General features: G+C 31.8%; 1 long non-coding RNA gene across 1 annotated transcript; it reads right to left on the bottom strand.

Annotated features, from left to right (window-relative positions):
• Nucleotides 1–5,543: 5,543 nt before the first annotated feature.
• On the bottom strand, nt 5,544–8,758 carry LOC127720572 (uncharacterized). The gene is made up of 3 exons (XR_007990868.1): nt 8,715–8,758; nt 7,563–7,725; nt 5,544–5,786 (listed from the first exon to the last, which is right to left on the bottom strand). It is a non-coding gene; the product is annotated as an uncharacterized LOC127720572 (long non-coding RNA).
• Nucleotides 8,759–27,164: the final 18,406 nt, after the last annotated feature.

Consider the following 27,164-nt stretch of genomic DNA (forward strand, 5'->3'; position numbering starts at 1 on the left):
GTTGTAGTTCATGAGATTTCAATTTTGTTTTGCTATCATGTAAAATTCTGAAAAAAGATTTATTTAGAGTCGACACGGTTAATGAAACAAACGCACATATCATAAAAAACTTTTTTTTTATTCGATAGTTGTCTTATCATAAATCTCACCACATCTCCTCATTTTCATAAGACATAATTTTACAAAACAAACATGCAATAAGTTACAACGCATATGAAGCACTATAATTCTGCATGATAATCATAAGCAAAATTAATAAGCACGATAAGCTACGTGATAAAATCAAAAGCAACTAAAAGCCGATATAGGTAATTACATATAAGATACTTTTAATATAAAGTTATGTATGATTTAAAAGCTGGTATAAAAAAGCATAGAATAAAAGACTATTATCTAAATTGGTAAACATTTAAAATAGTTTTTATCCCAAATTTGTGTTCGAACAGTATCTACAAAGTTTGAATATCTATAATTATGTTACTTATAGTCTTTAAAAGAAACAAGTCATGTAGACAAATGGGTGACAATTTATATAAATTTTTAAAACATTCAGTAGCCTTGTCGAATACGTTCAATTCTAAGTGATGGAACTTTCGCACAGAAATGCCACACCAACGGACAAAATATTGTATCAGATAAAATAAATGTGTGAGATAGTTTAATGTACCTTATTTTGCAAGATCAATGTAAAACTGAACTTTCTTTTTCATGTATATTTTACATTTTCGAAATCATCACCAGTGTATGATACGTTAGTATCGTCAGCATAGTTATATGGAGTTCTATATTCAATGTTCTATAGAATAAAACTGTAGTTCATATGTAGAAATAATTAATAATAACGGTCCAAGGATTGAACTTGATACATCTTTCTTAGTTATCAGCCCAACATCTGACTTCCTGAAGTTTGTCTTTTAAACTCGGAGATACGGTATATATAAAATATGGAGATGTGGTATGATTGCCAATGAGACGACTAACAACAGAGTCGAGATGAAACGGATTTAAGCAACTATAGGTCACTGTACGGTTACGAGGTTAACTTCAAAGTGGTATACCCTTCTTCGCGATTTCACGTCTGAGGGACACATTTTTGTTCAGTGTCTCAACGTTTTATCGAGACGATAAACGGAGTGCGATCTCAGGATTTATGATTCCCTAACAATGACTCACTATGTGAATTGAGTCATCGTATTTGACCCTGTGTGTTCCAAATAAAGGCAACAGTAGTATACCGCTGTTCGAAAACTCATAAATCGATAGAGATAAAAACAAATCCGGGTTATAAACTAAAACTGAGGGAAACGCATCAAATATAAGAGGAGAACAACGACACAACAAAAACACAACATTAAAATGTAAAACACACAGAAACGAACTATAATATAACAATGTTTTTAGCTGCGAATGGTCTTTCAAATATTAGTATAAATATTGAAGAACACCATTGAACCATTTGTAATGTCGTTCTGAACGTTGGATGTAATGATACTAGCTTCAAGGACATTGATATAAAGTTTGCTTACGTAAAATATACAACAGGGGTGAATAGAACTATATGCCATTTGCGCAAGACAGACATATAAATCATGTTGCTAGGTAAACTATTTTTTTTAATCCTATGCCGAAACAAAATTAAAAAAAAAAAACTGAGTATATAAGGTCAAAAAAAATGGCGGGTTACGCCTGGTTTTATAGCTAGCTAAACCTCCTCCTTATATGACAGTTGTTTCTAGAAATGCTTTCGATACAAACCCTAAACAACGGGTTATCGACATTGTGTCTGAAAATGACAGCAGGATTGAGACTCGGTTAACCCTTCACTGATGATATGACTAGAGCTACGAGGCGGCTCTTGTGATCTTTGAAATACTACTTACTCTTTCTCGAACATTCAGTACGGAAATAACGGCTTCTGATTTTCAAGCGAATTGGTTTAACGTTACATTGAAAACTGATTTCTTACAGTTTCAAAAAACGTAACGACAAAATGGAATAACTACTATAGCAATAGCAACATCGATTTCCATTGAATAAGGTTCAGAAACTTTTGGTTATAGACGAAATTAACATAAGCTTATATTAATGTATAAAATATCAATGGGATAATACCTGAAAACTTATATGAGTTAGTCTAGTCATATTTTCCCAGACAAACCCCTTATGATTTGAGAAAAAGAATATAATGCTTTTCACCTCCACTTGCTAGAACTAGCATCAATTATAGTAGTTTCATCCCCTCCCCTATAAGTATAAAATAATCCCCAAATTTGTTTTTTTAACGTGAACTAATTAACCAAAAATAACAGTGGTATTGATGTGGAAGAAAACAGACTTGTTAAATAGTGTTACATAGTGTAACATAGATATAAAACAACCATTGGAAGAATTCCTGGTTTTCTCCTGATATTGGAGGGATTTACAGAAGGTAACATATTACAACCGGAAACTTCATGTGACATATACTATCGTCATCGGATTCGACCTGGAACTTGTTAATTATTGGTATTATTAATTATGTGGAAAACAAGAGGGCCTGGAATATTGTTATTTTTTAAACACCACCATTGTCCTATATTAGTTATATCTGAAGTTGAATTCTTTGATTCGTCGTTCTTACGTCATGCCGGCTAACACATTGGACCTCGCTATTTTAGTAGTAAAGATTTGTTTGTCGTGTTATGTGGAGATTTTAATAGCTGTGCTTGTTGCTCAAAACTTTTCATATCAAAATGAATAGAATATGTTAAAATCATATCATCGGTGCAAATCGCTGAGGGCAACACTTATCTTAGCCATTAAATATAAAATGGAATTTGACGTGAAAAAATAACAACAGTATCAACGCTTTGGTTTGAACATACTGGCACATCAAGACAAACAGAGGGCGAGAATACTGTGAACGTCATCAGTATCACCAGCATGATGTTGATATGACATAATAATGTAATTTATGTGAACAGGTCGCAACGATCCACCATTCTCAGTTTTTCTCTAACTTCTCATCGGGCATGAAGATCATTTAGAACCTAAAGACATATTTGTATATTTACAGGTGACTTTGGTAACTTTGGGTCGATTGTGCACTTGTCTGACTGATTCAGACGGAAATTTTATTGAACTCAGGGTTAGGCCTTAACTTAGGATTTAACTTCGCGAAATAAAATCAATTTACTTTCAAAGGTTAAATACACAAATTACGACACGCAATACAACGGTTGTCCGATCAGCATTTGTTTGTCGAGAAATATACAAGAGAGGCGAAGGATACCAAAGGGATGTTCAAACTCATAAGTCGAAAATAAACTGACAACGCCATGACTAAAAAAGAAAAAGGCAAACAGACAAACAACAGTACACTAACCACAACAAAGAAAACCAAAGACTGAGCAACACGAACCCCTACAAAAACTGGGGGTGATCTCAGGTGCACGGGGTTCTCAACGTACCCAGCGATGTATACAAAGATCGACCATCTGCTAAAGAGTGGAACAAAAGAGTATGACACAGATGAAGCAGAACATGCAAAACGAAAGTGCGTTTTTGCGTTTCTCATGTTGTCAGCAGATATACTTTCTGATTTGGGCGTTAGAGAATTGAGTTTATTAAGAAGTGCAGTCATTGACAATGCTTTTGTATTTGGACAAGACGTACCTCTAGTGTTCGGTTTGTGAGGATTTGCGGTAAAGGTCTATATGTCACACCAGGTAGATTATTTTTTACTCATGGGAACGCTTTGAACTTTGTGTATTCTCGGTCTTAACAGGCATGTCAAGAATATTGCTTTCTTAGGCATATCCCTGTTTCCTGTACAAAATGAATGAAGCAGATTCTGAATTACAGGTGTATCGAAAAACTACTTCAATTTGTCTCTTAGTTCGGTACAGTATTAGACTATAGATTGTTTTCCTTGTCGATCCTTCGTTGTAAGAATCTTTCTCTTGCCGAAATTATCAGCCACTATCATCCACGTGCATTATCTTATTGCTTACTCTACTAGACATGTCCTTCATTAAAAGAGAGGCGAAAGATACCAGAGGGACATTCGAACTCATAAGTCTAAAAAATAAACTGACAACGCCATGGCTAAAAAAAAAAAGACCAACAGACAAACAATAGTACACAAAACACAACATAGAAAACTAAAGACTGAGCAACACGAACCCCACCAAAAAACTGGGGGTGATCTCCGGAAGGGTAAGCAGATTCTGCTCCACATATGGCACCCGTTGTGTTGCTCATGTAAGTACAAACCCATTAATAAGTCTAATTCGGTAGGTCACATTCGGGAAAAGCGGGGACGGGATTGTAGATACGACATTAGGAACATATCCGCTATCATCAGTGAAACGGATATTCCATAACGGCCAACCAACTCGTGATGGCGTCCGTAAAACTTACGAAGGGATGATTTAAACTTCACCACTTGGAACTCTTGAAAAGTTTCATTAGTCTGCTCTTTAAATCTTTTTTGAAAGAAATCTTTGCTTATGAAGTCGACTGATTTGGTCCTTCATCCCCTTCTATCTTCTGTACTAGTGCCATTGATTTTCAGTAGTAGTAGTAGTACGTAGGAGTAGAAGAAGTTGTAGTAGTAGTAATAGTTGTTGTTGTTGTTGTTGTTGTTGTTGTAGTTGAATCTGTAGTTAAACAGCAATTACTACTACTAATTCAACTACTACTATAACAATAACTACTACTTAAAATCTAAGAAATGAGAAATTCAGGAAAAAATATCAAGGAAATCGATTGATATGCATCAAAGAATAATTCGTTTAACTCAAGTTACTAGGAAAAAACAAACCAGCCTTGTTCCGTTGGATGATTTTTGGGGATCACTTAAAAAAAATCGAATATAGTCGAGAAGATCGAAAATAGTCGAGACGACTTGATTTTAAAAATAAGTTACATATTCTTTTTGCTACACGGATTCAATCAAATCATTAATTTAACAATCATGTTCTGTTTGGTAGACAACTTTAAATCATACGCTCTCGTTCTCATAAATATCGCATACTTCATGAAGCAGTCGAAGAAAAAATATGAAATATGAGTTTTACCTAAACAACTTATGCGTAATAGCTAACCAACACTAACACTTTTGAGTTTACGTGTAGTGCAATCAATTAGCCTTCGTAGCCTTTTTACTCTTTAACCGTTTTACAATGTATATGAAACCGTGTTCAGCTCCATATATGCAATCCATCAACCAATTAGAACAATTTATAAATCTTATAAGTCAAATAAGGTTTATTCCCTGAATTCGACTAGCATTTTTTTTCACTTACTTTCTCCCACCTTACCTCTTATTTCTTCCTTTGAATAATTATATACTGGCATGCTTTTAGTGTAGTTCTTTTTTGAAATACGTCAGTGTGCTAGGCAATGCCGTGCGGACAAACATATGGAGGGACAGACGCATGGATGAACAGATGGACAGACGGACTGAGGAACAAACGTACGCTGTATGTGATTCTTATCGCACACACGTTTTTAAGATAGCCTTGATAACATCACATTGTTTTAAATAATAATACTGTATGTGCCATTCCATGAAGTCCTTATATTTAAAATTCTACGTTTTATCAATAAACAACAAGAAAATGTTTTCCAATCAGTCCTTAATGTCTGCCTATTATCACTATCTTTCAAGAATCAAGTCTCAGAAGAAACATCCAATGCATACTTCCCTATGCCTAAAACATTTAGTGTAGTAAGACCATCCAGGTGTTAAAGACTGAGGGATTGCAGTAACAAGACCAGGGTCAAACGACAACAGTTCACATCTGCAAAGAAATTGTATTAAGATGTACCTCTTATAGTTCAGTTGTGTTCATTTAAAATGCTTTTATAATAGATGAAACATAGAAAACACGTACGAAAACAATAATAAAAAAATAGTATAAATAGAGTTTTAGGTACATTGTAAGTCAATGAAAATTAAAAAAAAATATTAGGTTTACCTTGAGATGTCTTTAAATTTTGTTGTTTCTATTGTAACGTTGCTTTTTTTTACTGGCGTATAACCCACAGCTACGTTTATTAACAATTTACCCGATGTTGCATCGTTAATGATACCAATGTTCCTTTTTGTTTTTTTTTTTTTGGGGGGGGGGGGGGGGGGGGGGTCAAGCATACGTCTAGCAATCATTTTTTTTTCTCATTTCTCTAGATCTTGTCGGGCCATTTGAAAGTTTATGAGTATATGTAATGCTCATTAATGTACATCGTAAACAGACCACTTGTCATAAGGTCTTAAGTAGCATTGTCTTTTATATATAAGGTGTAAATATGCTTTTATAGATGTTTATGGAAAAAACTTTTCTTTTGAGACTTGTATCAAACATTATTGTAAACGTTTACTTGCACCTGTTTGAAGGCCAAATTTCATGTTTTTATTTATGTATGAGTAATAACATTATAGTGGATACACGTCTTGGAATATTCTGATCTCAACCAAATGTTTAACATAATCAAAAACCTTCTGTGCTGCAGAACCAGTCGGTGTCGTAGCGAGGAAATAAAGATTAAGGTGTCGATAATTTCGTTCAACGGGCTTCGTGTTTCAGAGGAGAAGATGTTTTGTAAAAGTTAACGACGAAGGACGTCGACGCACGACAGACGACGACGACGGACAACGGACGACGGACGCCAAGTTATGAGAAAAGCTCACTTGGCATTTCGGTCGGGTGAGCTAATAAGGGTTTCATTATCTTTTTGCTACACGGATTCAATCAAATCATTAGTTTTAACAATCATGTCCTGATTGGTAGTCAACTTTAAATCATACGCTCTCGTTCTCATAAATATCGCATACTTCATGAAGCAGTCGAAGAAAAAATATGAAATATGAGTTCCACCTAAATAACTTATGCGAAATAGCTAACCAACACTAATACGTTTGAGTTTTACGTGTAGTGCAATCAATTAGCCTTCGTAGCCTTTTTACTCTTTAACCGTTTTACAATGTATATGAAACCGTGTTCAGCTCCATATATGCAATTCATCAACCAATTAGAACAATTCATGCATGCGATGTTGTTTGGAGGAACCTTGGTCTTAAGTAGATAGTTGTCGCATTGTCATTCATATATAAAGTGTAAATATTTAAAGGTTTAAATATGCTTTTATAGATTTTCATTGGAAAAACTTTTCTTTTCAGACTTGTATCAAAATTATTGTAAACTTTTACTCGCACCTGTTTGAAGGCCCAGTTTCATTTTTTTTAAATTATGTATGAGTAATATTATAGTTGATACACGCCTGGGAATATTCTGATTTCAACCAAATGTTTAACATAATCAAAAACATTATTTGCTGAAGAAGATGTTTGCGTGGTAACGAGGAAATAAAGATTAAGGTGTCGTTAATTTCGTTCAACGGGCTTCATTTAAAATTGATAAATTGTTTCAATAAGGCGACTTCAGCTATTTTGTAATACATATAATATATATATATATATATATATATGATATAGTATTTTAGGAATTTCATACACTCACTTCAATGACAAACGAATCGAATTATATTTCACGTTTAGAATTGTCCTATTTTTATACTACCTGTACATTTCAATGCTGTAATTAATTCCTACGCAATCTTTCATCTTCGCACAAATAGCGCTACATTGGATTTTCCCCATAAAGCCTACATCGAGATTCTTCAAATTTGCTTTAGTGTCATTTTTATGGCAGTTACTAAAAAATCCAGTTGAATCATCTGCAACTATTTAATTCAAGAACATATTAAGGCATTTCATTTCTATTTGAAATAAGTGTAACCGTAACTTCTTATGTATTTAGGATGGAATTTAAAAAAAAATAATAAGTAATGATCCTTTTTTTAAATTTTGTCTAAAATTTTTGTTGAAAGAAAATAAACGAAGTACGATCTTTAGTAGAAAAACACATATTCGTATATATAATCCAACCAATGACTTCATTTCTTTATCTATAATATTATTTTTCAATGAAGTCTTCTCAGTACCACAGATTTGATGTAATCCGATTATCACATGACATCTTTGGTCTCAGATGTATTAGTACTAAAACAAACCAACGATACGATATGTAGAGAATATTATATGGCTTTTTTCAATATCACTCAGTTTACAATAAACCAATGCCCCTCTATATATATATTATAACAAACTAAATACAATTCGATATACTTGACACGGTATAGTGTTGAATAAAACCTTGGAAAAAATCCAAATCGACAAACGCAAGTAGCTATATAATAAAAAAAGATAGAGTAGAGTTATAACCTACCTCTAGATATGATTGGTGGGAAATAATACCCCACAGGAACAAGACGAGATTGTTTTAAATATATGTATATATAATGAATACACTAACGTATTCAGTATTTATATATATATGTGTCGCCTTAAAATTGTACCTGTGTAATAAACTTGCTTTTTTCTTGACCTTGGTTCGATTTGCGTTAATTGTGCATAATTTGTGTAATGTAGAATTGTCTTTTGGATTGAGCTTTGGGAGATGACTGTTGTGTATTGATATGTCTTTCTTATACAATTTATTTTCCTCTTTTTAATGTGCTTTTGGTGATTTAAACGAAGTGTTGGTTTATCTTTTCAAATATCTGTATATTGATAACACCGTGACATATCTTTTTTTGGTGAGGAGGATATGAAACTAATATTTTGTCCAGATTTTCTTACAACTATAAGTTGAGTGAATTGGTTTACTTACCATCGATCTCTATTTTCCACTCTCCATCATTATTTCTCGAATAGATCCCTGCAGTTTTAACTTCAAAGGGGTTCAGGTCGGTCCAACTACATTGCACATTTTCACCAATTATTCCTCCTGTACCTAATTCTATGATTCCGTTTTCCCAGCTTGCCCACAATAGTCTGTATTGGTTGCAGTCTAAAAGTCCATTGGTATTGAACTTCTCGCTTATGTTATTGGTAGTATTACCATCCGATCGTCGGATAGCAGTTATTGCATTTCCCCATCCCCCAATTAGTATCTCGTACCTTAAATTCGAATCGGCCATGATTTTTGAATTAGCCATGAACAACTTTGCTTGTAAACATATTTTTACTTCAAAGACCAATGCATCGGTTTTGTTCCTTCCATACTTTGCCAGGTCCGTAACATAATCAGTTATGACGTTAAAATCAAAGAAACCTAAAGGACTGGAGTCCAAAGTTCTGATATAATATTGAACTCTTCTACCTGAAAAATGTAGATATACTTAGTCCAAAATAAAAAAAAAAAAAAAAAGAAAACAGATATTTGTAAAGATACTTAACAAAAGTAAGTAGCATAATATTATTTGCGTATTAAGAAATATAACGTGTAAATGTCATATAAGATTACCCTGTATTGTACCTTAAACCGACAAACTGATACAAATTTGGGATATGCTACATGGGCACAAGTAACAGTTACTATGTAATTTAGTGCGAGGGCTTTCTTTCCCCCGAGCACCTACTTTCAATGTATATTCCTGTCGGTTGAATGTCCAATTTTGCACATATTCACAGCTCGAGTAATCTTATAATTTATATATTATAAATAGTTTATTTTGGCTCACTACTTGTTTCACCGGTGTATGTAAAGAGGCGTCATTAAAAAATTCCATTAGCTAAATTTTGAACTATGTAAAAACTACTCATTAGTATCATAGCTTTAAAATTTATTCAATTTGTGACAGCGATATGAAACTTAATTTCACCAAATCTTGAGTTTACAAATTCAGCAAACACGAATAAGATCTTGACGATTTATATGTCAATCAAACAGGAAAATTCCGTATTTAAAAAAGGCAGTAAAATTGAAGCTATGTTAATGGATTTATCAACATAACTTATTATGTGTATTCGAAAGATAGCCTAGTGTCATAAGCATTCAAAAGTCAACTATCAATAGAATTATTATTAGATTAGCACAGTAAAGTTAAATGTTTGTTAGTTTATCCAAATTTCAATATAGGTGTTGATTTTCATTTGATTATAATGTAATCAAGATATTGAAAGAACAATAAGCACCACCGACTATTTTGGATTAAAAGTTTGTGTCCCAAATTTAACGAGTGTATGCAATTGGTTTTCACAATTATCGTTTTCTATATCTTACAATTCAAATATTTGCTTTAAAAAAAATTATAATGACAAAATACTGCCTTGTAAAATTAAAAAAAAAAAAATATTGGACAGGTATAACTTGATCACACTTCAACACAATCTAATATAATTGTGGCCATCCATGTAGTTACAAAAAAAAAGTATGAACTATACAATTTTGTGAAGGGAAATTCAAGTATATACTTGGATCCATATGAACTTAGGTAGATAGTTGTCTCATTAGTATTCATGCCACATCTCCTTATTTCTTTATTGAGAAAAAAAATAAGTATCATATAAAATTATTGCGATTACATTTTTAAACGTTCTTGAGAAACTTGATTCCTTCACTACAAATTGAAGCACTGTGATAATGTCTGAAGGACATACGCCAACTATAATAATATTTTGATAAATTAACATACCTTTAGCTGTATTTTGAAATAAATTTTTTTTTAAATATCTATATACCTATATTGAGCTATTTCCTTTCGGAACTATAGGTAATTCTTTTGAAGAAACAACTCGGACGATACCAAGTTTCAATGCAAAGAACTTCGAGGCATAAAATATTGACCTGTGTGAGGTCATTGTAAACCCGGATCATAATGCAGACTACATTTTGTTAGGCTGATATATAAACCGATCGAGTTTCCAATTCGTGTTCGCTTTATGTGTAAACTTAAGAGATCTAGGTAATAACTGTCATATATTGAACACATATGGTATAGCGATGATACTAGAAGTAAATGAACATAGAAAATACTTAGTTAATGAACTCTCTTTTTTACACACCTGTGAAATAAAAAAAAATGTCCCTTTTTGGCCATTGTTCGTGATGTTTTTGAGTAATATTAGTCATCGTCAAAACTTGAATATAACTTAAACTTGTTTGAAATATATAACATTTAACGGAAAAAAGCAAATCAAAATGAATTGCAGAATATCAGCTGCAACTTAAAAAACAATTATTGAAATGATTGAATAACCGACAGAAAAAACAAATGCATGATCGTCAATTTTGAACAATAACAGTTTATTCCCTTTGTATACAAGAATTTCTTTATATTGTTTTAGCTACAGATACAATTTTTATGTATCATCCAATTTTATTAAAATCTAGATTACTGCTCTATATCAAATCAATATTTTTATGACATTTGAATGATAGATTAATTGATAACCTAATATATGCTATGCCAATTTTCCTTCGTATTCCAGGAATTAATATTCGTTTTTGAAATGCCCATGCTCTGTTTTTTTTATCATCATAGGAACAGGCATATACCCTATGAATGGACGTTTAGGGTTTGCTGTGAAATAAGGGTTTTAATGTTAAGAAATTTATTGTCGATGAGTTGAACTCAGGGATATCCATAGCATGTATAGATATGCAATTTCAAAATATTTTAACGGACAATTTTAGAAAGGTTTGTTATAAATCATGTCTGTATCGAAGTACTGACTACTTGGCTGATGATACCCTCGGGGACTGATAGTCCACCAGCATAAACGTTTTGTTAAAGAAGTGATAAAATTGACGACAACATCGGTATTCACTTGCTTTATTGACAACAATCGAATGAAGATGAGGAGCGTAGGTCAATTATTGCCAATTTCTACCACAAAAATCTGTTATATCACCATACACTTCGCTCAAAGTTACAGTGTTTACGAAAAATTATGAATTAAAAATCATAGTTTGTAGAATCAAACCCATTGGCATATCAGATGATAATTATCAGCAATATCAAATACAAATGACTCCTATTTACAAAATTGTTAACATGTAACTAATAAACTGTGAATGTTTCATATAACACTGTCTGGATGTAATGAATATAAAGGTCATCAAAATAGCTATGGATATAGATTAATCAATTTTTGTAAAAAACGGCAGAGTTGGTTTAATGTTGGTCTTTTTAAAAACACAAACAAAGATGCAAATCTTGGTTTGTTATACAATTTCCACGACTGAATAATTTAAACAATATTTCGAATTTTGAGGCCATAAATTATGGCCCGTTGTTTTTAGATTACATTGTCGTTTATAAAAAAAAACCGTGCATCTAAAAAAAAACTGCCTACATTTTACAAACTTACAGTATTAGTTTATATTGTGTCAAAATGTTAACGTTGTTACAATACTGCTTTTGAAAATATCCGGGGATTCTCAAAAAGGCACGACGGATTTTGCACGATTCATGAGCAAATTCTTATTTTTCGAATTTCTGTTTTCACGAAATTTGGTTTGTTTGTTTTTTTATCATAAGATGTAAACAATTCTTTGGTCCCATATTATATCCGTATTTTCACTTCTATTTTTCATAGTACATGGGTTTTCATTTCCTATAAAATGCTATCCATGAATGAATTGTCATTGTAAATTAATCACGGAAACTGCACTAACGAAGTGTACAATCCCCTAACACAACTTCCATAATAAGAAAAACAATCATGAGTACTGTTTTTTTCTTATTTATTTAATAGTACCTTTATCATGCTTACAAAACAAACAAAAAAACTGACATGGGGAGGGGGCAAAGGTGTAGGTGAAATAATATTCAATCATTTCTTCTCAGAAACAATGACTGTTGATATATAAAGCAAAGGAATTTTTGAGAGAGGAAAAAACAACACCCTTATCATTAAAAAAATGTATGTTGGAACGATCGTAATTTTAATATTTATTGATTGAGTTTTATTTGTATTTCATTTTATTATACACTTTTGAAAACTCTGATTTATATAACACTGTGTGCTTTTTGAAGTAAAGGAATTTGAGATTATAAATATTGAATTTTACCTGGAGCAGAAAAAAAAATCTATTTTTCAACAATTTATCCTGTTTGTCCTAAAAAACTATTTCATTGCTATTTCATTCCATCTGTTGGAATGACCGTTATATATGATTTAGATCCCTTGATATGCATTCAAACTTAAAGGGAACTTATTAAGGCTTAAAATATTCATTAAACATGACCAATTATTGTCTAACCTATAATTAGCTTTTATATATATTAATGCAATTTTTGTATTCTATAATTTCAAAATAGTATGAGACATGTTTTACAACTTTACATATTTCCATAATTGTTTTTTTCTTCAAAATGCTATTAAGTTCTAGATGCTGTTCTAGGAATATTGGTACAAAATCGAAGTTGTTTCATGTTTTTGTAAAAAAAAAATCATCGAATGACGTCGCTCACTAAAATTTTTGGTATGAACAATACAGTATTCAACTTTTCGCCCAGAACGGTACTCTTTATCTACATTGTTGTAAGAAATATTCATACTATTCAGAAAATCAACAGAAATTCATCAAAATGTAATTTCTACGTGGAATTGTGTTCTTTACCGTTTTCTGGTTTGAAATAAGAATAGCTTACGTATAATATGCAAAAAAAAAGTGTTGTAATTGCATTAAACTGTTTCGCGTGTTAATAGGTTGCACTTTGTAAATAAAGCTGTTTCTCAAGATACGCCTCTTTTGGGGAGATATATAATATTCATAGATATTTTGTTTTGTTTACGTACTGGTTCCCTGAAATGATCTCTATGTTTCATCTCATAGAGACATAACTTGGGAATGTTACCAGTATAAAAACACGTGGTAGCGGTGAAAATTGAAACCAGAGGAAGACCCACAGTGAAGGTAGGGATAGTACAGAATTTTAGTATAAGTTTAAACTCGTAGAAGTTCGGGGCATATAAATGTTGAAATGCCGCACAGCCATATGTTTTGACCTATGAATTAAAATGTAGTGCATATAAACTTTCCGTTCTAGGATATAAATTTTTACGAAACTTCATAGTAATAGTGGCACAGTTTAAGCCGCCAAGGGAGTTCCTTTGGGAAATTGCATTGTCTATATTTATAGAAGTGCAACCTAATATATAGTTTATTGGTCTGTTTATTAATATTGTGAGTTGACTTTTTCCTGGTTAGCTGGTTGATATGATGATTGTTTGGATATTTTTCGATTGACGCCAGCCCTCCCTCGCAAAAATTTAAAAAAAAGAAAATAAATCAACACAACAAAAAGAAAAAAAAAAGATATGGCGGAACTGACAAAAAATGAAACGGCAATGACGATGGCTACGTACAGCTCACCGTGACATTTACCAACAATGATTCGTCCAGGCGCACATTGTTTGGTATTGTGTAAAAACGTCAAAGAGGATCAAATATGGCAAATCTTTATATTTGCATAGGAGTTGGTGGTTTATAAACTCACTGGTAAAGTACTATTCCGATGAAAGCTTACATGATTTTAAGGAATTAAGGTACAGTAGTTGTCGCTGTCAATTGGCGATAACTCGCGATGACACTACTGTTATTGCTATAACAGAATTGAGAATGAAAACTGGGAATGTGTCAAAGAGACAACAATCCGATCAAAGACTAGAAAACAGTCCAAGGCCACAAATGGGTCTTCAACGCATCGAGAAAATCCCGTACCCGGAGGATGCTTTACAAAAAGAAATTGTACATTAGAGCTGGAAAAAACGTAGAAATTTATGATAAGATAGAATTTCGTGAAACTTCCTAAATAATTTTGGCTCATAAATATCAAGGCAAAACATAACTTCATACAAATAAAGACTTTCAAACCGAAGGTTATTTGTTTACTTTTACGATCAGATTTGGATAAAAGTCTCGTTGAAACGGCGGTGGTTAGGTAGGTTATATTTCATTTTCGATTATGATGTATTAATCTAACATTTGTGAATTCCAACAATCCAAAAAGACCCAAGACATGTCAATTGTGGATTTGAAGGTAAATGTTAGCCTGTTGTTACTTAAAATGCTATAAGTCGCTCATCTTTACATACCTAACATAATTCGTAACCAACATACGAAGATAATTTTAGGCCAAAAAAAGATTAAATTGCAGCACAAACGAGTTTGGCCTATACCAATTATATAGTTGACATCTATGATGTCATTGGATACCAGTTTTTAATAAGATTTTCTCATGTACGGTTCATCGATTATACACCAATTAAATTGGTTAAAAAACCTACTTCTCTTGTTAGTCATTATTACATTGTGAAATAGTTTACCGACGCATCCGAACAAACTAATAATACTTTTGTGAGACTAATGTGTATCAATTCCAAACCAAACCATAACAAATGTGTTAAAAATCATGACAAAATTTGAACTACTTAACCGAACCATGTGAATTCTTAATATTATGTTTTGCGTGTGTTAATTTCAAATAACAACAAAGTCGAAAGTGAATGTTTGATATTTAACATTTAATCTGCCATCTTATTTACTTCATATATATACGTATTTGTAAAGAACTAAGGCAATCGTTCGGGTATGACAAACTGAGTCAAATCATAACGAAAACGCTATACTAAACACTACTACACATAACGTTACTATCGTTCACAGTCAGAGTGAAATAATTTAACTTGAAAGTATGAAAGTGTTATATTCCTGCACGTGAACTGCCATGCAAAAATATTTTGATGATTACTAAAGTGTCAAAATTTGAAGAAGACAACAACTGTAGGGTGTGGTAGCTTTCGTTGACATTTGTTAGGAGGGAAACCATTACATATAGCCAAAAATTGTCCAAAATACCTTTTGCTAAGGAAGACGCTCTATTAATACCTTTACAACCCTACTATGCCCTCAAAACAGTTTTTAAAAAGTTATCATTTCAATTATGGATGATCCTAGACACATTATAATATTTATAACAATGTTGCAAAATAAAAAACAAAAAACAAAAAAACAAAGCTTTCAACTCAGCAGTGATATGCATTTTTTCTTTATATTGCCTTAATCATAAATAAAATTAAATGAATTAGTTCTGAATATTTTACCTGCAGCTGTAGATAAATAAACGAAAACGAAGGCTAATATGAACGTTTTCATTACTAGTCCACTGTATAATGTCATCAAATATGAACCTAATCACTTAATAAATTTGCCACATTCTAATTTTTTCTGTTGATTTTTTCAATGCCATTACATCACATAAGTCAAAGAAAACGACCTGGTGATGTTGGTGTATGCGTACATCTTTACGAAATAGAAATGTGAATTATTGATTAACTATACTCCAGAATTCGTATTCATAAAACACATGTATTGTTTTTTAAACGAAGATTTCTAAAAGAGTTTTCTTAGTAAAGTACAATTCTTAAGTCGTATGTATAAAATTACAGAAGTCTTCACTTAACTAAGAAAATAATTCTCTCAAATTGTTATATGTTTGGCTATTCGCATGAACTTATCAGGAGAGAAGAAAGGGCTAAGGAGGAAATATGAAATATATTACAACATAAGTGCAAAAAATGCCAATAGGACAGAATTTATAGAATCCAAAAGATGTGGGACAACGTATGTCTGGGGGAGATAAATATAAAGTATAATATGTCGAGTTTATGCACTAGTATTTTTTCATATAGTAAGCAAATTGTCAATCACAGGTGCAGTCTTCAATGGCAAATTGTTTAATACTCTAATCATCCAGTTAAAGATGGAATATGTTATTAAAATATTTACTTTCGAAAACAACAATTCCAAATCGTATTTATCAAACACATTTTTGTCCCATCTGTAATGAACCGCCCATTCACCCTTCATGGATGTTGTTCGTTGGCGAGGGCCAATTGTTTTGAGACAAAAACATTTTTCAATTCTTATAATAAAGGATCATGAGTTTAATAAATATCTATGTCCATTTGAAATAAACTTTGTTATTACTTATCTTCTAAAACAATTTTCAAAAAGTATCCAGATTGATTTATCATGAATTTATTTTGCACCAGGAACATTTTCAAAAGTCCTTAAATCTTACCTAAAACGCACAGTATTCTGATTCAAACAGTCATAAAATTACTAAAAGCTGCTGTTTAAATTTTCTACATAAAGAAATGCCTCTACCAAGTCAGGAATATGACGGTTGTTTTCCATTCGTTTTATGTGTTTGAGCTTTTGATTGTGCACTTTCTGTTTTGAATTTTCCTTGGAGTTCGGTATTTTTGTTATTTCACTTTTTCCTTGGAGTTCGGTATTTTTGTTATTTCACTTTTTCCTTATTCAAACCAAAATATTATTAAAATAAATTGCATAAATTGACTTTTAGATACTACTTAATTTATTTCTTGATCAACTATTTGATTAAAACACTAATATCCCCTCTTTCAAGAAAAACAAAGGATTTGCCGTGTTTTCAAACTTGTATAACCTCTTTCAAATATTTTTACAAATTCAAATGTGACGTCACTTTGTGTGTTTTTTTAGAATTTCAAATGTGACGTCACTTTGTGCGTTGATGCTTTGGCTAACTCGGCTGTGTATTTTTATATGTTGGATTAAGTTGTTTTATGTAATGTATCCGTTTTTATTCTGTAGTTAGTCCCCACTTCGGTTTTATCATGTATATCTATTATATAGTCATTTTATAAAATTTACTGTTTGCAAAATTAAAAATTATTCTAAATATTAAGGATGTTCTTGTCCCAGGCAGAAAACCCTGGCCGTGTTAGGCACAACTTTTTGGAAGTTTTGATCCTCAGTGCTCTTCGGCTTTGTACTTGTTTTGGTTTTTCAAGCTTTTTTCATCTTAGCGTCACTGGATGGTCTTGTGTGGACGAGACGCACGTCTGGCGTATTGAATTTTAAGCCTAGTACCTTTTGTAAGCTATTATTCGTGTGTTTCTTTGTCCTATATCGTCTCCCATTTATTTGTATTGTGGTCCTGTCATGTGATGTTGTCGTTTTGGTGTTGTGTTTGACGTTGCCATTAAAGCGGGAGGTTTGGCATGCCACAAAACCAGGTTCAACCCACCATTTTTTTCTTAAAATGTCCTGTACCAAGTCAGGAAAATGGCCATTGTTATATTATAGTTCGTTTCTGTGTGTGTTACATTTTAATGTTGTGTTTTTGTTGTGTCGTTGTTCTCCTCTTATATTTGATGCGTTTCCCTCAGTTTTAGTTTGTAACCCGAATTTGTTTTTATCTCTATCGATTTATGAGTTTCGAACAGCGGTATACTACTGTTGCCTTTATTCATGCTAACATTTGATACCAAGCGATGTAAAACATTTTTCACTTTTTTTACAAATAACAAATATTTTTATTCAAACATTTCCTGATGTATAAATACCTAAGTAGTCCATGTCGTATACTTAGGGACCCCTGTATATTTAACAGTCTCACTTGACCAGGGAAATAATCAAATGAGTTTAAACTCCCATAGTTTTACATACATATATTTGATTGATAAAAATGAGAGTTATAATTTGAATAGGAAATTATTGATGTGACTGACAAAAAAAAAAGAAATTATACTGTAATATACGTATGGATTATAACAGGATAAAGCACATGTGGTAAGTACTAAAGTAGCATGAAGCATGATATATGTGGTAATTTACTAATATACATAATATGCACAGACATAGATTCAAATATCGATTACAATAAAAATATTAATTTTCTTTCTGTCAGAAATAATTAATTATTTTTCACCAACTTTACCCCAAGATACAATAAGATTATTACATATGGAATCGAACACACCTTTAGTTTAGAGCAGTAGAACTAAGAATATTTTCCTATATCTTTTCGATAAATAGTTCAACTTTTGCTCTGCATGTATACTTTATATCCGAGCGTAGCAAGAGTAGTTTTAAATCATTTTTCATGTGCAATTTCAGCAAAGCCTTATAGACTGCATATTCAGTTTAATTTTATCGAATTTGCATTTATTATGTATTTTCCAAATAGCCCATTTAAAATGAAGTATTATTGAGTTAACAATTGCATTATTATAATTATCTGTACAGATTCCTAATAGAATATCTTTTTCAACGAGTGCCTCGTTATTTATTACAAAGTTGTAAATGTCTGACAACTTTTTATATCAATGGTTTAACATTGTTACATTGATGAAATAAATGCTCAATAGTTTCAATATTATTATGTTCATCACATAAGTGACATTTTCCGTGTGACATATGCATTATTTGCAATCTGTTTTCAGTATATATTATCCTATGTATACATTTCAATTGAAATTCTTTAACTTTTCTATTGATATCCATTTTACTGAGATTCAGCCAGTTTTTTTCCCAATTTATATACTCGCTATACATATTTTCCCATTTTGTGTGACACTTTTCTGTATGTGTTTAATTAAAGATATTTTAATGTCAAATCGTTAATTTTAAGGATTTTATTATCTGGATTTAGAAATTCAAAGTTTTCAAAAATGTAAAACATTAATACTGTGCAATTATTTGAACAATTTAACGTTCAAAGTTATTTATATCATGCATGCACGTACAAATGAGTCTAAATAACAATAAGAGTATGCATTACATGCGTTTACACTAGTAAACACTTTTCTAAATATTGAGACAAGAGAGTATAATACAACTACACACTGTTATCTCTAATATTGTTGATAAAACGTGATTGTTTAGTAAAATTAGAATGGTCGTAAATATCTAGCAACAAACAAACGAAATATAACTGAAATCATGATTAAAAGAGGGACGAAAGATACCAGAGGGACAAACAAACTCATAGATCGAAAACAAACTGACAACGCCATGGCCAAAAATAAAGACAAACGGACAAATAATAGTACAGATGACACAACATAGAAAACTAAAGACTAAGCAACACGAACCCCACCAAAAAATGGGGGTGATCTCAGGTGCTCAGATTAAATGATTAATTAGTAAATAATCCTTCCCTTTTCTGTGAACCAGCATACTTTCGGCTGGTTTTATCTTCTTTCTTTAAATTTAAGGCATCTCCATAGGTATCTTATACTTAAGAATAATCTTAGGCGTTTTCTTAGTTTAAGGGGTTTTATGCATATGACTTAAATTTTGTGGGCGTGACTTTAACCATCTAAGATTTTACTAAGGAAATACTTAGTTTTGTACATACCACTTTGGTTGACCGTTATGGAATAACCTTTTCACAGATGATATCGGATATGTTCCTTATGTCGAAACTACACTACCTTTCCCTTTTCACGAATGTGACCTACCGAATTAGACTATTTACCGAATTTGTAATAACATAAGCAACACGACGGGTGCCACATGTGGAGCAGGATCTGCTTACCCTTCCCGAGCACCTGAGATCACCCCCAGTTTTTGGTGGGGTTCGTGTTGCTTAGTCTTTAGTTTTCTGTGTTGTGTCATCTGTACTATTGTTTGTCTGTTTGTCTTTTTATTTTTGGCCATGGCGTTGTCGGTTTGTTTTCGATCTGTGAGTTTGACTGTCCCTCTGGCATCTTTCGTCCCACTTTTAGGGGAAAAGGGAGGACTTTCATTAACTTAAGTGTTTACTAAGGAAAATCTTAACGTAGAACGCTTAATGCATATGAGTCCTGAACTCTTGTATTCATTCTTAATCGTTGTTATATATAAAAAAAAAAAAAGGAAAAAAAGAATCAAGACTTAAAAATGTCAGACCAAATTTAATATGATTAACACTTTTTATACTGTTGATATAAATATTTAGAATAAGTAAAGCATTGCAACTAAAAACGAATTATAAGAATTCATTTGAATTCCTTTCCCATTTGACATGGCAGTCATGTACGTGAAAATGTTGAAAAAATAATTTCTAAAATTAGAGAAATAAAAAAAACTTATCGTTATTGTCAATTTTCATTGACACTTTTATAAAATTACCGACACAAAGGAAACAGGAAAGCTGAAAGGTAAAAAATATTTCACAAATAGATAAGACGTGTGTAATATCTTGTTTTATTAAAACTTTTAGTTACGTTATGGTGGTCGCAATTTGACGACTGACAAACTTAAATATTGAAATAGCGACCAGAAGCAACTCTGCTTTCTAAAATTAGGTTGAATCAAACAAATTATTACTATTTAAACATCATACATTCAAACATCCAAAACAAATCAAACGGTACATAGGTGTAATATACAAATTTACAAGTACTTAAAACATAAGATTCAGCAATTAGGCGCACAATCAGGTGCTAGTAATATTTTACGATACTCGAATTTGTTTGCTATTTTAAAGGCTACCAAGTACCATAATAGATATACTTTTGTATTTAGATGTAGACATATTTGATACATCAGCTTAGTTATTACTATTGAATTTTGTTTTATTTAACTTTTTTCAATAAAGGTGCATATGTGGTACTCTAATGTTGGCTGTAAGGATCCAAGAAAGTTTTTAATGAAGAGGTGCTTAGGTGATTTAAGTTTGTTTGATTATAGGTTGATTACCCCTACCCCATTCGAAACTATGGTAATGCAAGAAAAATAAAATACTATTGGACATTATTCTAATCTGATCAGTAAGATGTTTATATATAAACATTTAATCAAAGCAAACAAATCATATTATGCTCCCATAGAATAAAAGTATTAAAGTCGAAGGAGCAATAAAATAACATTTAATTGACACCACAAGCTAAGGAACATAAGTGCATCGGGAAGATATTTGGAATTTAATAAGTGCGACATCTTTTCAAAAAATATAATGAGCATTAATATTAAAAATCAAAATAGTATGCCAGCACATAAGCACTAGCTCACTACCTAACGATACCATATGAGCAACAATACCAATAATCCCTTGACACATAGGATTTCATCCATTTTTTTCCTTCATTATTTTTGTTTTTGTTTTTGCACTAGTGGTGCTCTGAACCAAGTTATAATAAAGTATCAAAAGGATAAGATACGTTATCGTGTTGATATTTTATTATTACTTGGTTTAGAGCACCAATTGCGCAAAAGCAACAGCATGGTTTAGAGCACCACTTGCGCAAAAGCAACAGCATGGTTTAGAGCACCACTTGCGCAAAAGCAACAGCATGGTTTAGAGCACCACTTGCGCAAAAGCAACAGCATGGTTTAGAGCACCACTTGCGCAAAAGCAACAGCATGGTTTAGAGCACCACTTGCGAAAAAGCAACAGCATGGTTTAGAGCACCACTTGCGCAAAAGCAACAGCATGTTATTATCTTTAGCATTATCGTAGTAAGTCATTTCCACTATTTTTAACTTCCTGTCATTTTTGGATGGAAATATAACTTTTTGATATCTTATTAGGATATAAAGTTACATTAAAATTCATATATATATATTTCATGTGGATCCATAACAGGTGAGATAAAAATTCTATAGAGTGCATTAAAAAACTAATGTTAAGGGAGATGTCTCCAATAATATCTTATAGAATCAATTGTAGATTGCATGACAAGAATCTGTCTTTGTAAGGCAGTAAATGGAAAATGTAACTTTTTCCTTTCATCTACACCTATATAGCAACTAATTGACAAATTTAACCATACATAAAGTGTATCATTAAATTTGAATATTGTATGATTCTTCTTAAGATTTGAATCAAATTTGAACATAAAAAAGGGTACCAAAGGAACCAGGACAGGAGATTTAGAGTAAAATGTGAAAACAAAAACAAAGCAAAAGATTATCATACACAGCAAAATCATTAATGTTGCATTCACATGCAGATGGGTTGGTTCGTGTAAAATAAAACTGGTTTTCAACTTGATGAGTTTTCTCCATATTTTCGTTTGTTCTTATAAATCGTTCACTTTTTGCTTTTTCTTCTTAATATGCAAGATGAAAAGTTGATGTCGCCATTTATTTGCTTCTATAACATCGTTACTATGTAATACTATATGTAATAAAGCAAATAGTATAAAACAACAATTCCTGATTGTTTCCACTATCTATTTGAAGATTAGATTGATCATTTCTTGAACACTGTCGTTTTATTTTATACTTTTGTATGTAAGATGTCTCCACAACATAAACTTTTTGCTCCGAAATATCTGACACAATGAATATGTATGTAAATTTTACATTGATTATTTTATTTTTATCTTCTAAATATTTCAAACATTTATACATAACTTTGATGTTTTTTTTTAATATGCATGTAAAAACAAAGACAATCCACCATTACCTATCATTTTATTTTTCATTAATTTAATCAATACCGGCAAAAGCACTACGCAAAACATTTGCAATTTAAACATGTGGCAGTTACCATAACCAACGAATATGAAAAGAAGGCTCATTTAAAAACTAATCTTTTTCTTTTTTTCATTCACGAGCAGTTACTTAAATGTTTGTGTGCTGATTGTTTCCTATAAACACATGCATTTTAAAGGACTGCTTGTAATACTTGGTGCTTAAACAATCTTGCGTTTTCTATGTAGTGTTTTCTGGACTGTTGTTTATCTTTATTCGAATCAATGATTTTGACTGGCCAAATTGTTTTTTCTTTCATTTTCTTTAACTTACTTTCTCTTGAATGTGAAATGAATTTAATGAACATTCATTCCAAATGTGTATCATATACATGAAAACATTTACCGCGTTAACTCGAGTAACATGAACAAGTATAACACGATCCTCATACTCATATTAAACTTATTTACGTTCAACATTAGGAAATTGTTCACAAGTATCAAGAGCAGACAAGAAAGACAAATAGAAAAGTCGATAATATTATGTGAACTTTCCCGGTTAAAAAAAAAACCCAAACTGTGTGTCCCTCTTTCTGAATGATTTTCCGAAAGGACAGGATAACAAAATATCTTAACAATGATATTATAGAGCTGGACCTGTATGCATAAAACATCTTCAAGTAAGCATTGTCTTACAACAACATTTAAGTTAAGGAAACTCTGCTCTTTTTACCTTATTGGTATGCATTAAACATCTGAAACTAAGTGTTTCCTTAGTAAAATCTTAGTTGGTTCAAATCACACTCACAACATTTAAGTGGTATGCATAACACCCCTTAAACTAAGAAACCGCCCAACATTACCCTCAACTATAAGGTACCTTCAGTAAGAGATAAATAGAAAGAAAAATAGAGATAGAATTAGCAGAAAGTATGCTGTTTCGCAGAATATGGAAGAATTAGCTACCAATTAATCAGATAATGATAATTTCAATAATATATCGTTTGTTTATAGCTAAATATTATTGACCATTTCAATTTTACTAAACTAAAAGTATAATCAACAATATCAAAGAGTTACTTACATTCTAATCTTTTTTCAATCTCACTACTGTGTATTCGGAAATTTTTTTACAAGCATGGAATTCATGCTGTCATTTTTCTTTTAAATAATGTATACATTCGTGCTTAATATGAATAACCTTGAACGTTATATTGTTTAAATGCCAAATGTTGTTCATCGCCTGGTATCAAATACTAGTCTTGAGGAGAATATAATAATCTTTATGCACGAAAAATTCTTGTTTTTATTGGGTGCAGATGGAAGAGGTGTTCTTGTTTTCAATTACATAGCTAGATTCTAAAGAAATAATTTAAGTTGTATATGAAAATCTATGTAATTAATTTCGATATAACTTTGGTTTTTGTTACAAAAGGGCTTCTCGACGATTTTTGTTTTTATAATTGCTTTCATTTTTTCAAAATCTATTAAGATTGAAATTTTGAATCATTTTTAGACATTTCTGATTAAGTGGAATCTTTGCAAATACGCGAAAAATGATGTTAACCCTTAAGGTTTACACTTTGATGTATCTAAAGATCGAATGACTTTTGAAAATGCCCCTGGTGTGAAAAAAATTCATGGAATTTTCATACCCCATCCCTTTTTCATTGTTTTATAAGCAAAATGATAAACAAATAATGTAGTTTTAACGGGAATTAAAAAAAAATTGCAATTTTTTTTTAAAATCATGATCCTGCATTGTTACTATTGTCTCTCTCGAGAGAAAAAACATGCACTTCCACCAAGCAACATCCATGAAAGGTGATAAATACGATGAGTTGGAATTATTATAAAGTTATTAAGTTAAGCTATAACGTGTTGATTTTTTTTACAAGATGATTTAAAGTATAAGTATTGATTATTTAATGAAAAAATATGAATTATTCGAAGTAACCAATGAAAATAAAATGTTGCACGAAACAGTAAACTACCACATATCAAACTGTAATTAGAGGAATTTTTTTTTATTAGATTTCCTTAGTCAAGTAAAGATTTAAGTAATTTGATGCATACGACTTAATAATTTCCCTTATAGAAGAAAATTATAAGTGAAGTATTAGTTTAAGAAACACATAGGTAAGATGATTTATGCATATGGGCCCTGTTCCCAAAAGGAACCGTAATCAAAGATCAAACGGTAAATGTACGTATAACGATATAAAGATAAGAAGATGTATAATTGTCAATGAGACAACTCTCCACCAGAGACCAAATGACAAAGAAGTTAACAACTATAGGTCATCGTACGGTCTTTAACAATGATCAAAGTCCATACGGCATAGTAAGATATAAAAAGCCCCGAAATGACATATGTATAAATCATTGTATGACAATTCAAACGAGAAAACTAACGGAATGATTTATGTACAAAACAATAAACAAAACAAATATGAACTCAGGCAACAAACGAAAACCACTGAATTACAGGCTCCTGACTTGGGACAGGCAATACAAAATGTGGTTGTGTTAATATAAAATTAAGGATATGTGGTATGATTGACAACGCCAAAGGTACCAGAGGGACAGTCAAACTCATAGATCGAAAACGAACTGACAACGCCATGGCCAGTACCGATGACACAACATAGAAAACTAAAGACTAAGCAACACGAAACCCACCAAAAACTGGGGGTGATCTAAGGTGCTCCGGAAGGGTAAGCAGATCCTGCTCCACATGTGGCACCCGTCGTGTTGCTTATGTTATTACAAATCCGGTAAATAGTCTAATTCGGTAGGTCACATTCGTGAAAAGGGAAGGGTATTGTAGTTACGACATAAGGAACATATCCGATATCATCTGTGAAACGGTTATTCCATAACGGCCAACCAACTCGTGATGGCGTCCGTAAAATTTACGAAGGGATGATTTTAACTTCACCATTTGGAACTCTTGGTTTAATAGCTTCCTTGTGAGCAACATCCTCTATCAAGGAAATCATGATAGGAAATACAAGTCCGGGAATATCGTATCAATTGGGAGATATATACTCCGTATGCAGGCGCTGCTGGAATGTTGCTACATAGAAATGGAAAGTTCACAATTGGGAAGCTGAAATCATCTCTTTTGTCGTAAAGTTTTATTTTCAACCGTCCCTCATTGTCATTTTCTAGATGTAAGTCAAGATATGAGGCAGACTTAACTGTATCTGTAGTATCCTTTAAGTAAGTGTTGTAAGATTTATAAATGTAATGCAATTTTGAATGTTATAATCTTTAATATTTTATTCCACATATTAGAAAAGGGGGTTAAAATACTGCGCTGATGTTAAATGACAATATATATTAATACCAGATTTAAGTGTGGAATGAATTTTTTGTGTTACAATATTACACCATATTAACGTCGACTATTAATTTTAAGACGCTGGCATGTGCATTTCATAGATATTAATACTGGTATATGTATTTGTATTTATTTGATAAGAATGTAAAGACGCATTTGTGAAAAAACATTATCAATTAAACAGTTTGTAAACTAATTAATTTAATGAAAACACATGATATATCGACCTTAAAAGACCCACATGTGTCTTAACACCTGTCCTACCTCCATGACAAATATGTTGTTGTACACACAAATAAAGCCCCGAACAACATCGTTTTGTGTGTAAATCACATTACATAAATTGTTTAAAACTGAATAAGATATTGCCTATTCACTAAAAACCTCAACATGCACAAAGACACTTACCAAAGATGACAGACATATTGAATAATTAGAGGTGTGATCTATGTTCCTTTTTGAATTTGAACCAAAGACTAAGAACTTGAGTTTCCTTCGTTGTACTAAATACGAAAATTAGATAAGTGCCCTTAACACAACGCTATATTGCGGAATCTGAAAACAAAACCTCTTTCCAAACTGTTAACATCAATTTCATCAAACATCAAATTCAGTCTTCAGAGTGATTGTGGAACTACCTGTTCTAGGAGCGATGTGATTCAATTGTTGATACACATAAATTTGAAAGATCTATTAAAGTACATACAATCTCGTTCCGCTTGCGATAATAAAGAAGCAGTTGACTTC

The sequence above is a fragment of the Mytilus californianus genome, unplaced genomic scaffold (genome assembly GCF_021869535.1).
Source record: "Mytilus californianus isolate M0D057914Y unplaced genomic scaffold, xbMytCali1.0.p SCAF_11, whole genome shotgun sequence".
Lineage (NCBI taxonomy): Eukaryota > Metazoa > Mollusca > Bivalvia > Mytilida > Mytilidae > Mytilus > Mytilus californianus.